This window comes from Polypterus senegalus, chromosome 11 (assembly GCF_016835505.1).
Source record: "Polypterus senegalus isolate Bchr_013 chromosome 11, ASM1683550v1, whole genome shotgun sequence".
Lineage (NCBI taxonomy): Eukaryota > Metazoa > Chordata > Cladistia > Polypteriformes > Polypteridae > Polypterus > Polypterus senegalus.
The window spans coordinates 31,373,621-31,389,752 of NC_053164.1; the positions used below are offsets into that span (position 1 = coordinate 31,373,621).

At 36.7% G+C, this 16,132-nt stretch overlaps 1 protein-coding gene across 5 annotated transcripts in view; it reads right to left on the reverse strand.

The window, feature by feature from the left end:
- The window catches only part of bicra (BRD4 interacting chromatin remodeling complex associated protein), a 147,001-nt gene that overhangs the window by 62,742 nt on the left and 68,127 nt on the right, over window positions 1-16,132 (reverse strand). The window lies entirely within an intron of this gene.

Below are 16,132 nucleotides of genomic sequence, written 5' to 3' on the forward strand. Positions count from 1 at the left end.
GGATCGGCTCTGAGCCCTTTCTTATTTGCAATGGTGATGGACAGGTTGACAGACAAGATTAGACAGGAGTCCCTGTGAACTATGATGTTTGCTGATGACATTGTGATCTGTAGCGATAGTAGGGAGCAGGTTGAGGAGACCCTGGAGAGGTGGAGATATGCTCTAGAGAGGAGAGGAATGAAGGTCAGTAGGAACAAGACAGAATACATGTGTGTAAATGAGGGGGAGGTCACTGGAATGGTGATGATGCAGGTTCGCCAGAGTTGGCGAAGGTGGATGAGTTTAAATACTTGGGATCAACAGTACAGAGTAATGGGGATTGTGGAAGAGAGGTGAAAAAGAGAGTGCAGGCAGGGTGGAATGGGTGGAAAAGATTGTCAGGAGTAATTTGTGACAGACAAGTATCAGCAAGAGTGAAAGGGAAGGTCTACAGAACGGTAGTGAGACCAGCTATGTTATATGGGTTGGAGACGGTGGCACTGACCAGAAAGGAGGAGACAGAGCTGGAGGTTGCAGAGTTAAAGATGCTAAAATTTGCTTTGGGTGTGACGAGGATGAACAGGATTAGAAATTAGTACATTAGAGGGTCAGCTCAAGTTGGGACGGTTGGGAGACAAAGTCAAAGAGGCGAGATTGCATTGGTTTGGACATATGCAGAGGAGAGATGCTGAGTATATTTAGAGAAAGATGCTAAGGATAGAGTTGCCAGGGAAGAGGAAAAGAGGAAGGCCTAAGCAAAGGTTTATGGATGTGGTGAGAGAGGACATGCAGGTGATGGGTGTAACAGAACAAGATGCAGAGGACAGAAAGATATGAAAGAAGATGATCCGTTGTGGCGAACCATAATGGGAGCACCCGAAAGAAGAAGAATGTAAAGGTATTCCTATTTATGAAGTTTCACTGAAAGTAAAACACTACTAAAGCAAGTCATTTGATTTAAACACATAATTAAGACGTAGGAGTTAGAATTTACATAGTATTTACCAAAGCAAGCACCAGACTTCATATCATGTCAATCCTGTGACTGCTTTAGACTCTATGGAAGGCATGCTGGTCAGACAGTTCCATGTGAACTGCCTGAAGGCTTTTACATCAGGAATCAGCTCCAAGTAAAATCATTTTACATCTAATTTACATGGTTACAGTAAAAACTATGGCATGAAAGCACAATTACTAATTAAGCCAATACTTCACTGGCCTGCCGATTTCAGCATTGGGTTTATAAAGAATTATTGTATTTTTCGCTCCATAAGACACACTTTATTTCCCTAAAAGTGGGTGGAAATGTCTGTGCGTCTTATGAATGAAATATTACATCACAGACACCTGACCTGTCAGTGGTAGTGACAGCTGTTAGTAGAGCAAGTGGTAGGCCCAAGAGAAACACTTGGGGATGCTCAACACTAGAATTACCAAAACCTACGAAAAAACTCGTAAATCCATCCCACCTTAAATACCTTCGCACCTCTCCATCAGCGTCTTTTGGCTTGTAAATGTGTCAATAAGCAGCAAGCAGCGTGCTATCCCATCCCCCAAACCCAGTTTTCTCACCTTATGTCTGTTTACCTGTGTGTCAGTTGCTTAGAGTTGTATAGAGTGAGAAGTCCAGCAAAATGACAAATTTTATAAATACTATTTGGAACACAGGCATTTCATGTGTGTTCTATGTCTACAACAATCTATGTAGACACATTGTCAAAATAGAAACGTTTGTCATGCTTTAGTAATAACTGACAAAATGTAGACATGAAGTGTATAATGTGTGAAGCCTGAAGTCCAAAAATCAAGTAAACACTTTCACAAAAGGTACAAATATAACAGAACAAGTGTGCTTCTATACAAGAATATAACTTTTTTTATTCTGTTTTATTCTCTCAGTCGCGTTCACACTTCCCCCGATCTTGACGCTGTTGTTTTCACATAAAGGCATCCCTTAACAGAGGTGAACTCAGATGATGACGAGGGTTCTCCATCGGAAAAGGAATGCACATCGCACTTTTGCCACCACTGTACTTTGTATATGTAAATGGGAAGCTCTGCAGTCTACTTGTGAATTTACACTGTAGGAAGACAAGTAAATAAATCAAAGTAAATAGGTAAATAACATTCGAGCTAGCTCTTATATACAAAGTACAGCAATGGCAGCTATAGACTCTTCAGTACACGAGTGACTCTCCACACTGGTGTTTAGATCTGGACAGTGTATGTGCCCAAAAAAGAAGTGTGACTGCATTCTCATACCATTACTTACAAACTGAAGTGTCAGCGTGCACTTTTCGTGACATTACATGTGTATTTTTTGAGCATGCCCGTGTCGATCAAACACAGGAAGCTCTGCAGTTTACTTGTGACTTTATGCTGTAGGAAGTAAATAAATCAAGGTAAATAACATTCGATCTGGTTTTTATGTACATAACATATAAACGTTAATGTTTTGGGCACATGCACCATCCAGATCGAAACACTAACATGGTTAGTTGCTCACGTACTGAAGAGTCTATAGTGGAAGCTGCCATTAGAAATGCCTTGGATGGAACTGAAGATAGTATCATATATGAAGATAGCGAAGAAAGTGATATCAGTGATTTTGAGCAACTGAGCCTTATAAATTCTGACACTAGCGATGAGGAGTTCTTGGGGTTTCCAGAAAACTAGAAGACTGCTTGAACCAGTCAGTGATGACAGTGATGATGGTTCTTAATACCCTTGTTGACTTTACATGGTTGAAATATTATTTTGCTATATTTTATTAAATTAGTACACCATTTGGTTCAGAATATTTTCTTTCTTGTTTTCCTCCTTTAAACCTAAACCTAACTTACGGAGCGAAAAATACGGTATATATCTTGAACTACCTGGTTTATTAGAGCTTGTGCATTTTCTAAATATTTTCTCTGGCATTTTCTGGCCAGTAACTGAAACCTACATCTTAAAATCTATGCTAAATATAAAATTCAAATATTACATATGCATTGTTGAATTAATAAAGTGCAAGATAATTTCTGATGTTTTTACTTAAACCAACTTTTGTAAGCGGTTTTTGTAATAACATGCTTTTAAAGTCTGGTCTGTCAATAATCCAATTGGTTAGGTGTGTAATATTTGTTATTTAAGATTTATATTTGCATATTTTGCTGGCTAAGGAATTACTAAAGAGTAAATTTTAACAGATTAGTTGAAATAATTCAAATTTCAATTGTCAGAAACCTTTAACTTTGTTTTTAACATTTGTCCCAACTTTAATCATTCCTGTGTAAATTCAACTTGTCAGTTTTACAATAATCCTTTATTTCAGAACCACTGTTATACAGCCTTTGCGTCGTTGTTTTCAAGGTGTCATGTGTGAGTGATTAACACTTTGTTATTGGTTATATCTGCATTGAAATTCAGAATTTGAATATTACTTGTGCTTCCGTTACCTGTACTCAATAAATGTATAACTATGAGACATCATTACATTCTTCAATGTACTATTCATTGCTCTGCTAACTGTGTGTTTCAGGAATTACATGTCTCTGTTAACAGAGTACATCTATACTAATAAAAGGCAAAGCCCTCACTGACTGACTGACTCACTCGCTCGCTCGCCACTAATTCTCCAATTTCCCGTGTAGGTAGAAGGCTGAAATTTGGCAGGCTCATTCCTTACAGCTTACTTACAAAAGTTGGGCAGGTTTCATTTCGAAATTCTACGCGTAATGGTCATAACTGGAACGTATTTTTGTCCATATACTGTAATAGAATGCAGCGGAGTTTCGTATTAAAATATTTAACCTATCACATTTCAGCCATCATTTGTTGCCAGGCAGAGGGGCTTTCACAATCTGTTGTGGAGGCACTCTAACACAGAATAAATGTCGATTAAACTGTTGCTTCAACCAATCAGATTTTGAGTTGGTGTCAGTAGGGCACTCTAGCAGGCGTACGGCAACGTCACCGTGTTCAGACCCATTGATTGGATAGGAGCCGATATGAGGAACTCTACGAGGCCACTGAATGCACCGCTAACGCTCCGAGCGAAAGATCGTCGCGTGCACTACGGCCAACTCCACGGCAGGATTCTGGACAATATTATTTGCCAGACACAGACCAGAAAAATTTCACGCATGCAGCCTTCTCCACTTTAACACAAGAGCCACGGAGCGCTTTTTGATTTGTCTCGGCTAAAAACAGAACTGACTGTAATGTATGACATGGATGATTTTGCAGGAAAACCTCCCACTGATCTCCTTGACTTCCTTCATCAGAAAAATCTGAATGAGAGCATGGGGCAGCTGTTCACATTGGTATATTTGGCGGTGAGCATTCCTGTGTACACTGTCGAGCGGACATTTTCAGCCCTAAAGCGAACTGAAACTTATGCCAGAAATACCATAGGGCGGGTTCGCCTTTCAGCATTAGCTTCGATGGCGATAGAAAGTGAGGTTTTGATGGAACTGAAGCGCACAGATAATCCGTACGACAGAGTAATTGAACTGTTTTTGAGGAAAGAGGGGACGATGGATTTTATTTACAGATAATCCGAATTTTTGGCGAGTAAAATGTTGTGATTTTCCTAAATAATATCGCAAGTTTATGAGTTATTATTGATGTTTTTATGTGTGTTGTGGCTGTGGCTGCAGTAGAAAGGAACTTGTTCACCCCTGTTTTGTCTATTCAATAAAGGCATTTATTGTGGCTACAGGAGTTATCTTTTATATTTATATATACACATCCCGATCTACATACTGTCAAATAAACGAACCACACGGCGTGGCGCAAAATGAGAGGCTTCGCCTCTAGCGCTGACGTCCGAGGTTCGATTGCCGAGTGGGGGTGCAGTGATTGTGTACACCTGATGAGCCCAGAATTAGGGCAAAACACGTGCCACGTACTGTTTGCATTATTTGACAGTAAAACTATTTCAATATATATATATATCAGCGCTTTCCGGTTCATTTTACCCTCGCACCCCCTTGGTTTGAGAAGAAGTATGAAAAAATATGAGGTTAACGCAGAAAAGCATTACCAGACACAACCTCTCCCGTTTTTCTTTTTGACATGTGTTGATGAGGTGATGTATCAACAACACTGTGAGCCATTTCAATATGCAATGTTTATTTAGTTATTATTATATATTATTGTGCCTTACAGAGTCATTTGTCTACTTGCAGTCACGTGCAAGTGCAGTTCTGATTTTCTTTGTACAACCTATGTTAATCGGATAACAAAAGACAATACCTGGCAAGCAACCTAATAAATGGTTTAAGGAGTAAGGATAACAAGTTTGAAATCGGATGTCAAAAATATACCAGTTTGAAATTTTAGTAAGGAAAAGCTGGATATACTTTCCACTGAGAATACTAAATAATTCAATGGCAAACTTGTTCCAAACAGAGTGATCCAAAATTTCCCACCATAGTTCTTAGGGATAGTGAAAATACCACCATCTCATATTTCACAACAGTTCTTAGATACTCAAGTTAAATATTTGTAGATACTCAACACATGATGGGTGAAAATGACCTTTAAGAAGTAAACTCTTAAGCATTTATGGGTTTGAATTTGCCCTATTACTCTCATACTTATGACAAAACACAGAGGCAATTACAAAGATAAATAAAATGGTGGTCACACTAACACAAAGAGATACAGGACAAAATTTCATGTGTAGAATGCAATGATAGATAGTGTGATATGGCTTTGATGAACACTACATATTCGAACGGGACTTGGTCAGAGTTTCTGGAAAACAGCTTAGCCAAATTCTAAAAAATTTTTTTCAACTTTCTGAGCTCTATGTTTCCCCTTACAATTTGCATATACAGGTACTCGTCAACATACAACCTATTCAAGTTACGACTGGTCGACTTTATGACGTGTTGGACAGTTTCTCCCACCAGCTATTGGCAGCGCCTGTTTCCCGCAGTTCCAAGTCTCGCTACGCAGCAGTAATAATATACGCAGCAATGTTGCCCCATGTGTGTTTGTGTCTTGTTGTTTTGGCAGTTTGATAATATACCCCTAACATGTCTACCAAGAGGAAATTGTCTCTGTCCACTCCTCAGTCTGCCAAAAAGGAAAGAAAGGCCATTGATCTAGACACCAAAATGATGATAATAAAACAGTATGAAGGAGGAAAGAAAGTGAATGTGATCGCATGTGATATGAAGTTATCACACTCTACTGTGTCGACTATTTTAAAGGACAAAAAAAGAATTCATGAAGCTGTGAAAGGTCCTGAACCTTTGCAATCAACAGTGATTACGAAGCAACGTGCCAGGCTCATCCATGAAATGGAGAAATTGTTAAACATTTGGATGGAAGATCAGATTCAAAAGCGGACGCCGTTAAGCCTCTTTACAATACACTCGAAGGCTAGAAGTCTGTTTGAGACTTTAAAGCAGCGCTTACCGATTCATTTCACCCTCGCACCCCATGTGACGGACGAGGCCGATTTCGCACCCCCTTGGTTTGAGAAGAAGTATGAAAAAATATGAGTTCATATGATAGTTCATAATACCCACGCAGCACTAAGTCATCCGTTTTAACAAGCAGCGTATTGCACTGATACGAAATAGTCTGCCCATTTAATTATTTAGAAATGGATAGATAAATTAAGATTTTGTACAAATAATGTCTTTCATTTTTTCTTCTTCGATGGATTCTGGCACCTCCAGCAGCTCGTCCTTAATGCGAAATTTATGAAGAGAAAAATAAACAATTCAGACAAAGCTCACTATGTTTATGAAAAGAGCAACTCCTCCCATAACCCCACCCGCAGCCTCGCCTGATGAAGGTGATATTGACAACCTGCAGCCAAGCACCAGTGGTGCCAGGAATTAAATGTACAGTATTTCTTATTTTTGTATGTTTTCCACATATTAAGCAAATTGTACTGTAGTACAAGAAAGAAAGTAGTAATAGTAGTAGTAGTAAGAAAATGTCAATAAAATATTACTTTAAGATGATTACAATATCATTACCCAGTCTAATATTCTTACCTTTATTTAACATAGGCCGACTTACGTCCAGATCAACTTACAACCAGTCAGTCAGAACCAATCGCAGTCGTAAGTCGACGAGTACCTGTACTTTAAGGATATCAAACTTTTGTATGAGGGCAGGATTGCAGTAAATGTACAATGACATGTTCTCTTTTTTCTAGCTTGTAGATATTATAAAATATTTTCTGTTTAGATGGTAGAGTTACTTAGCATGAAGTATTCTTATTTTGTTGTTTAACCATTTAGTTGAGTTTGGCGCTTTGCACACCAGGCCTTTCTATTTAAAACTGCCTTCTGAGTTCCTCCATAGCCATACACATAATCTCTGTAATGCTGTCTAACCATCTTAGTCTATGTCATCATCCTTCTCTCCTCTTGCCTTAACTTGCCCCAGCACAAGACTTCTCCAGGGAATCTTATTTTATACATGTTACCTTTAAATAGAATAATTATATACTGTTATTTAAAAGAGTAACATTCTTTCACAATACAAAGTTTATATTATTTTACAATAAAAATCTTATTTACAATGGAAATCTTATTTGGACTTACATCATATCACATGAAGACAAAATAATTTATCACTTTGTGTACATTTCTAGGTATTGTTCCTAAAATTTTTCTGATTTAAAAGTCGAAATGGTAAATGTTTTTATTAAACTGTATGGCTTCAAAATAAAGCCAGTGAAATGTTAATGTAAATTATCTTTAAATGCTATGGAAAAATATGACCAACTTGGATTACATCTTAAAACTGCTTGGGAGGGAGGAACTTGCATTTTGATGGTTTAAAATAAATAAATACTACGATGCCAAAAACAATGATTTCCATCCTTGTTACATGATTTTTGTCATGCTTGCTAATGTAGAACATGGGTTCCATTTTAAGCCTTTTTTAAATACACTAGCAGAGAGATTGGATGACTAATCCTGTCAAGATGTTCTGACCACAAGACTAAGTAGCTTTGTAAGTCAGAAACATGACTCATGCTCTTTACTTCCATAGCATAGCAGACAAACACATACAGTATCTCCTTTCTGTGTGTAAATGAGGTACCATCAATGTACTTGTGTATCATCCTCTTAAAGCTTTAATATTAAGCTTGTTTTCTTCAAACTAAATATCTCATGTAAATGAAGCTGCTTAAATAAATGCTATATTATGCATCACATACTTGGAAAGGTTTCCTCGGTCTATAGCATATTTTTTTCAGCTTTTATTTTGATTTTGGCTACCATCTTATGGCGCTTTTCCACTGCATAGTATGGCACAGCACGGTTCAGTACAGCTCACCTTGGTTCGGCTCGGTTTGCGTTTTGACTGCAGTTTAGTACCGCTTTAGAGTGGGCGGGATTATTCACGTGTCGTTATAGTTGTGCCGCCTCTACTGCCGTGACATCGTCGTAAATGCGCCACAAGCGACCTCCTGAAAAACTTTTTCATTCCGCGTCGCCCCATCCAGCTCTCGCTGGATCCGCCTCGCTACCAACGACAGGAACGTCTGTACTTCCTCAATAGACCACGAAACAGCCATTTTTGGTTAAAATAAAATGGTGCGTCCGAACCTTCGCTGGCTGTGCTAAAAATCTAGCGGGTCTGTTGTGTCTCGTGTCGCAAGTTCAGTGACGCAGTAATGACGATTTTCTCCGGCCAATCAGTGACCAGCAGAGTTTACACATCACGTTTTGGTAACGGTTCGGCGCGCTTGGAACCTCGGCTGAGGTGGTACTAAAAAAAGGACCAGGTACCAGGTACTGTTCCCAGTGGAAAACCCCCCAAAAGTGAGCTGAACTGAACCGTGTCGTGCCGTACTATGCAGTGGAAAAGCGCCATTAAACATGCAAATATTGCCAAAACTTCACCACCAACCCAACTGAACAATTCAACATTTTATTATGTCCCAAACACAAGCAATTTACTGTTACTAATGTAGGTTAATATTTTTGCATGGCATACACTATTTAGTGTTGAATTTTTCAAAGACTGTTTTATGCTAGACAATAAATGTCTGTTTGCTGTATCTTATGTAGTTCTTTGTAATTTTTTCAAAATGCAAGTGTTCTAACTGAATGTCAATATATTTTCTGCAAATTACAAGTAAAAAAACTGAATGTTATATCACTTATTCTTCTATCTCAAACACAAATTCAAAAAACTTTTCATACAGTGCCTTTCATAGCAAGACTTTATACAACTAAAAGCATTCTGAGATAGTAAAGACAACATACCCAGAGCAATATTACAAACCTAGGAGAAAAGAATTTTAGTATTATTACTAAAAATGCCACTAACTACACAGAAACAATTACACACAACATATAATGGAATTCAAAGGTTTTTTTGCACTGGAAATATTCCGATAATTACGAGCGCAAACAAAACACCAAAGTGTGAAATGTTTGTTTGGCAGCAAGACGTCCCTCTAGAATGTGATAAAGTTTTTCAAAGAACTAACATTCATTTCCAATTAAACGGTTGCTCATAAAGGAGACTCTTCAAAAACCAACTTTATTTTGTATTATATTTTTATTTTATGTACTTGAAACAACAAAAAAAAAAATCATTTTTAAAAATTCTCAGGGAAATATTCCAAATCTAAATTATATTTACATCAATGTGTTTAGGTAATTTAGGTAAAAACAGTGCTTTTAATTAGGGAACATGTTCAAAGCAGGAGTCGAGACTTAGAGGCAAAATCAGTACACTATGCATGGAATAGTTTAAGGTACTTTCCTTTGTTTCTAATAGAGTCTCTCTGTTTTTAAAATGTAAACCGACTTCGGAACAGCATGTTGCATGCAGGCCAAAGATGAAGAGAACATTGGAAAGACTGGTGTATAAAAAAAAAAAAAAAAAACAATGAGGTGGATATGAAGTGCTAACACTGAAGGAGAGAAAGGTAAGGTGAATGGTTTCACCGGTGTAGAGGCAATAGCTGACAAGACCGAGTGGACAAGTGCCATGTTATGGGGGTGAAAGAGACAATGTTATTTTTAAACAGTGTGACCAAATGGTTTAATGTGAATGGAATGCTTGTGCAGCAGCCAACACTGCTGCATCGCAAATCCAGCACCTAGTCAGTTTGTTAGTGTGGAATCTGCATGTCCTTGCAAAGTCTGTGTTGATTTTCTCCAGATATGCATGATGGGTTAACACTAGAATCCAAATTTGTTCACCAGGAGTGTAGACATGTGCACTGCAAATGACTGATTTCCTGCCTTGGAAATTAGTGGTGGCAGGTGTACCCCTGAACCATCCGGCCTTAAACTGAATTAACGGCGTTTTTAGAGTGCTACAGTTTTTTTAAGATATATGTCACTGAGGTTGGGGTTAATGATGTTGTCAGAAGTTACTATCATGAAAATAAAATCTGTATGATATAAATAATTATCGTTATTTACAATAAGAAATCTCAAAGAACGATTAGATTAAATCAAAGATTAAAAATGAAAAAATACATATACATAAAATAAAAGTGTATATCTTGTAAAATAGCTTGCATGATCTGTTGAGAAACTTAATTAAAAATCAAATCCTAATTTTAAAAAAATTGTCTCTGATCAGACACAATGTTCCTTTTCTGTCAATATTTTTTCATTTTATCACCCACTCATTTTGTGGCTGGGTCACTCTGCCTGAAAGTGAATTAATTTGCCTGCTAATTACCCAACAAGTCCAAGAAAGTATTATGAATCTATGCTATTTACATTTCTCTTGTACCTAGTTAACTAGCAAAATTATGCACAACACAGAACCTTCAAATTATTTTTCATTTGAGTTGGCTATGGCAAGGTTTGCACAACTATGAAAATCTTTCAGCTGATTATGACTCTATGCATAATTGGGCTAAAATTAAGAACTATGGAACAGAGTCAACTTTATGCTTAACAGAAGTGCAAAAGGTGTGAGTGAATGAGAATAAGGTGCCTAACTAAATTAATCTGTATGGTCTCACATACAGGGTATAGTGAAATTCTTACTTGCATGTCTGACCAACATGTAGCAAAACACATTAAGAAATAAATCATACTAACCTTTATTATGTTGCCTATATGCGTTTCGTCACTAATTAAAAAAAACTCAAGCTATACAGCACAGATGTTTAAACAATGTCAAGGTTTTTACATTGTTCAGCCACAATATTAAAAGCACTGACAGGAGAAGTGAATAATATTGATTATTGTGTTGCAATGGCACATGTCAAAGTGTCATATATTAGGCAGCCTTGAAAGTGATGTGTTGAACGTAGGAAAAACTGGCAACCGTAAGGATCTCAGCGACTTTGACAATTTTATCTCTAAAATGGCAGGTTCTGTGGAATATTCCCAGCATGCAGTGGTCCATGCTTAACAAAAGTGGTCTAAGGAAGAACAACCGGTGAACTGGTATCAGAGTAATGGACACCAAAGGTTCACAGACACCCAAGGTAGGTTCACTGATGCGCATTGGGAGCAAAGGATAGCCCCTCTGGCTTGATCCCATAGCTGAGCTACTGTAGCACAAATTTCTGAAAAACTTTTTGCTGGCCATAAGAAAAAGGTATCAGCACACATAGTGCTTCACAGCTTGCTGTGTAGCTGCAGACCATTCAGAGTGCCTATGCACAGACCACCCCCGAAACTTCTTACAATGGGCAGGTGAGCATCAGAAATTTGACATGGAGCAATGGATGAAAGTAACCTGGTCTGATTAATCAAGTTTTCCTTTAAATCATGTAGACAGTCGGGAATCCTGCGGCCCTGAGGTTTATGTGGATATTTCTTTGACAAGTACCACCTACTTAAAGATTGTTGCAGACCACATACATTCTTTCATGGAAGAAGTATTCCCTGATGGCAGTGGCTTCTTTCAGAAGGATAATGTACCCTGCGAGACTGCAAAACCTCTTAATGAATGGTAAGGAACGTGACAAAGAGTTTAAGGTGCTGACTTGGCTTCCAAACTTAAAGTGTCTGCTGTTAACATCTTGGTGCCAGACACCTCAGAGGACACCTTCAGAGGTCTTGTGGAGCCCTGCCTTGTCAGTTCAGAGCTGTTTTGGCTGCATGAGAAGAACCTATACAATTATTAGGCAGGTGGTTTTAATGTTGTAGCTGAACAGAGTATACTAAAAATGAAAGAAATGCAAATTAGGCACAGAATATGATGTAATATCCTGGACAACACAAACAAGAATGTAATTCATAATCTTTGGACAAAGTTTAAATCTGTGTTGCTTGAACTGGAGTGCCAAACTTGGGGATGCAGTTAATGTTTACTATGACAGAATAATTAGTGAACTATAGAGTATAAAATGGATTTGGTATTATTATTATTGCATAACATTGCTAAATCACAAATTAATATTGACCATTCCAGTGCTAAATTCATGAAACACAGATTCAGCCTCTCTGGCAGCTTTCATAAAATAGTTACCTTTTTGCCAATATTTTTTGAAGACCGGCAATGAACTTCTCTGGTAAATATTAAAATAAAACAATGTTTTTCCTATATAATTTTATTAATCAACAGTAGGGCCTCAACATTCATTCACAGATTAAGAGCAGCACTTTCCAATAACAGCTATTAACAATGCTTAAAAATATCGTATTATTTCATATTTACAGTACTAATTTTATTGAAGTTGTTTGTCAAAACAAAATACATCCAGCTACGCCAGTAAAGAACTTCTGAAACGAGGTTCAACTCAAGACTTGCCTAAGTAATTTAAATAAAATTAATGCTTGAATTTTCCCACTTATGGCTTCATTTGATTTTCAAATATTACTTATTTTGTGGCAACTGTTTAAGAAACTCAATTTACACTTATATAGGTATATTGCTTATACCTAGAAGGCCTTATTATCTCAAATCCAAACAAACATACGCACTAGTACAAAATCCACTTACTCGTCTTACATAGCGTGTTTGACTATGTATATTGATGATATTGACAAGATTCACTTTCACAACAGCAGCTTACTTAAAGCAGTTAAAGACTAAAAATTGCAAATTGGTTCCACCAATGAAAAAAACAATTCCACATGCAAAAGACAGGTGGATCAACTAACTCAAAGTCTAAATTACCGTAAGGTGGACTGTGTTACTAATATGCAAGAAACCTCATATCTATACCATTGAGGGTTGTCCCAATACCAAAATTTCAAACTTTGATACAATACTATATAAATACTAACTCTAATATCCAATACAGTATACAATGTAACCCAATAAAATGTATTTAAATAAATTACAATGTTCTATGCATTAAAATCCTCACACTGAAAAAAATAGAAATTTTAGTCATAAAATACTTCAAGAAGTCAATCTTTTAAGTTCTGTAAACAGTAAAAAGTAAATAAGTTTAAATCTGGTCAACAGCTGGTTTCTCAATCAGTATGAGGAAACTGCAGTGATGTCCAATTAAAAAAAAAAAAAATCATAATTACTGCTGTGCTGAGAAGTGCTTTCTCTGATACTACTCAAAGGAAAATGCACCGAGCTGGTGCATTCACATAGACCCCATCAATGAAACAGCCATAACAGCCAGCCAAATACAATAAACTTTCACTTTAGTCACCATACCACAATTCAATTTCTACTGCAATATACAGAGTATATGAGCACACAGAGGAGTAGTGCTGCTGTTTATGCAATTAAGCACTGAAAAGTTATACTGCTTTACATTCTATAGTAAATTTGATGAAATATAATTTGAAAATAGCAGGTAAATAAAAGAAAGTAATGCAGAAGAGCAGCATACTTCACAGAAGGTTTAAAAGCAGAATTGAGTGACTAAGCCCTAGTGCTAAAGAGATTTGCTCCTGAATGAATAGTGCAGAATAAAACTAGCCCACATGTAAAAGTAAATGCAGACTCCTGTCTTAATGTGTTGAATGTTTAACTGACAACAAAAAAATTTGGATGTGTAGGCTTTGCGCCCTAGGAACCAAGTTATCCCAACTATTCATAACATTTCAATAATTATTTACTGCTCTGATGCTGATCTTTGTGGTCATTACGTTAGCAATTGACAAGAAGAATTCATAATTAATTGCAAAATTCAGTATTTGAGGGTTTCTATAGATTAAAACTTCCTCTTGAATGATTTGGCTCAAAAACTAATCAGCACATTGTCATCTTATAACAGGCTTAAGTTTTGAGTTTGGTATTTTCCCGTCCAGCTCTAGACCAGTGTTTCCCAACCTTGGTCCTGGGGGCCCACTGTGGCTGGTATTATTTTTCTTTTATTCTAAATTCAGAAAATCACAGCAGCATGATTTTAACATGTATAATGCTTAACTCTTCTTTTGTTGATTTCATCATACTTTGCCCTTTCTCTGTGCAGTTTTTCCCCTTCATTGTATCTTATTAATGACATTAAAAATGAGCAGAGCAGACATACAGGCAAACAACACTGAATAATGATAAGCTGCAACTACTTTAGCATCAGACCCACTAATTAGCAAATAATGAATTAATTAAACAAATAGAACACCTGGAAAAGTAGAATGAAAATCAAGATGAAAATATTGTTAAAAAAAAAAAAATATTACATATACATGTTTGGTACATTTAATATATATATATATATATATATATATATATATATATATATATATATATATATATATATATATATATATTATATTTTTTTTTACCAAACTTAGTTTTCTAATTTCTATATTGTTCCCAAAACACAGAACTTGGGAAATAACCACTCAATTAGCCCAGGAGTCCAATTATAAACAGAAGCTGGTTGGAACAAAACCTGCAGCCACCGGGGGTCCCCAGGACCAAGGTTGGGAAACACTGCTTTAGACCATCCTCAAGAAACTGACACACATACACATACACACACACACACACAGACGCATCATCAAGATATCAGTGTTTTCAGTATCGGGAACCCTAAAACATGGAGGTCCATCGAAAACGGGAGATCGTTTTGCACCCCCCCCAATAGACGATAGGTTATGCCGGTGGAGGGCACAAAGCAAAACAGTTATTACATTCTTATACTGATAAATGCTTGAGTTATTTAGAAACAAGATACCTAATCAAAATTCCATGTATTGACATTTATTTGTGTTAGTCCTTCAAGTTTCTGACTAAATTGGTTGTGTTAGCTCCCGAAGCATATACTTCAAGACAACTCTCTGGCTTCTCTCTTTGACACTTGTGTCCTGGTGAAGATTCCAACACTATTGAAGTTGTCATCTTAACACCTGAGAATGGGTAGAAACAGGGCTTCAACTCTACCCCTGCCCATTGGTAGCCTCCTCCTCTTCTTTTTTCGGCTGCTCCCGTTAGGAGTTGCCACAGTGGATCATCTTCGTCCATATCTTTCTGTCCTCTGCATCTTGTTCTGTTATATATGAGGCTCAATTGCCAAAAGCCAGCTCAAACCAGAAGTACAATTGCAATGTAGGATATAGGATCGATACCATGAAAAATGAGTATTAAAACAATTCTAAACATGCTGTAAAGCGTTATTTATCAATATAATACCATTTGTGCTCAAATGCTACAATTTTGTATATGCTGATTCAATTGTCGGCAGCGTGGAGTAATACAAGGGAAAATACGCATCTTAAGGCTTAGTTCTGAAATTCAACCGAATTTAAAATATCAAGCAAAGTATGCAAAAAAATTAAACAAATCTTTAAAAAGATCAAGACAAAATTCTGAAGCTGCTTTAGAATGCAATAGTAATATAAATTGTAAGTCATAAAAAATTCTTATCAAGCTGTAAACATAATGAACTAAATGCTTTTTATTTTTATTAAGTTGCCAACAACATGTATTTGGTGTCACTCAATACAATCCAGCTATTACCATATAGCAGCAATATTCTTTCCTCAAAGTTATAACTGCTGCCAGATTTATCCTTGATCATGAAAAAAATAAAACATGCTTGACAATGACATTTACTCAGCAAAAGAGAGAAGAAAAACAAAAATGTATTTAACTATCAACAAGATTTTTTTGTTCCCTAAAGAAATATTTACATTTGGAAATAACTATTTTTTTAAAACTAATTAGAAGTTAAAACAAAATTGATTCAATGCCCAGCAACTCAACAGCGTAAAACTAATACAACCCCAACTATAGTTTTCCAATTAATCTCTAAAACAGAGCAATGGAAAGCCTTCATTTAACCTAA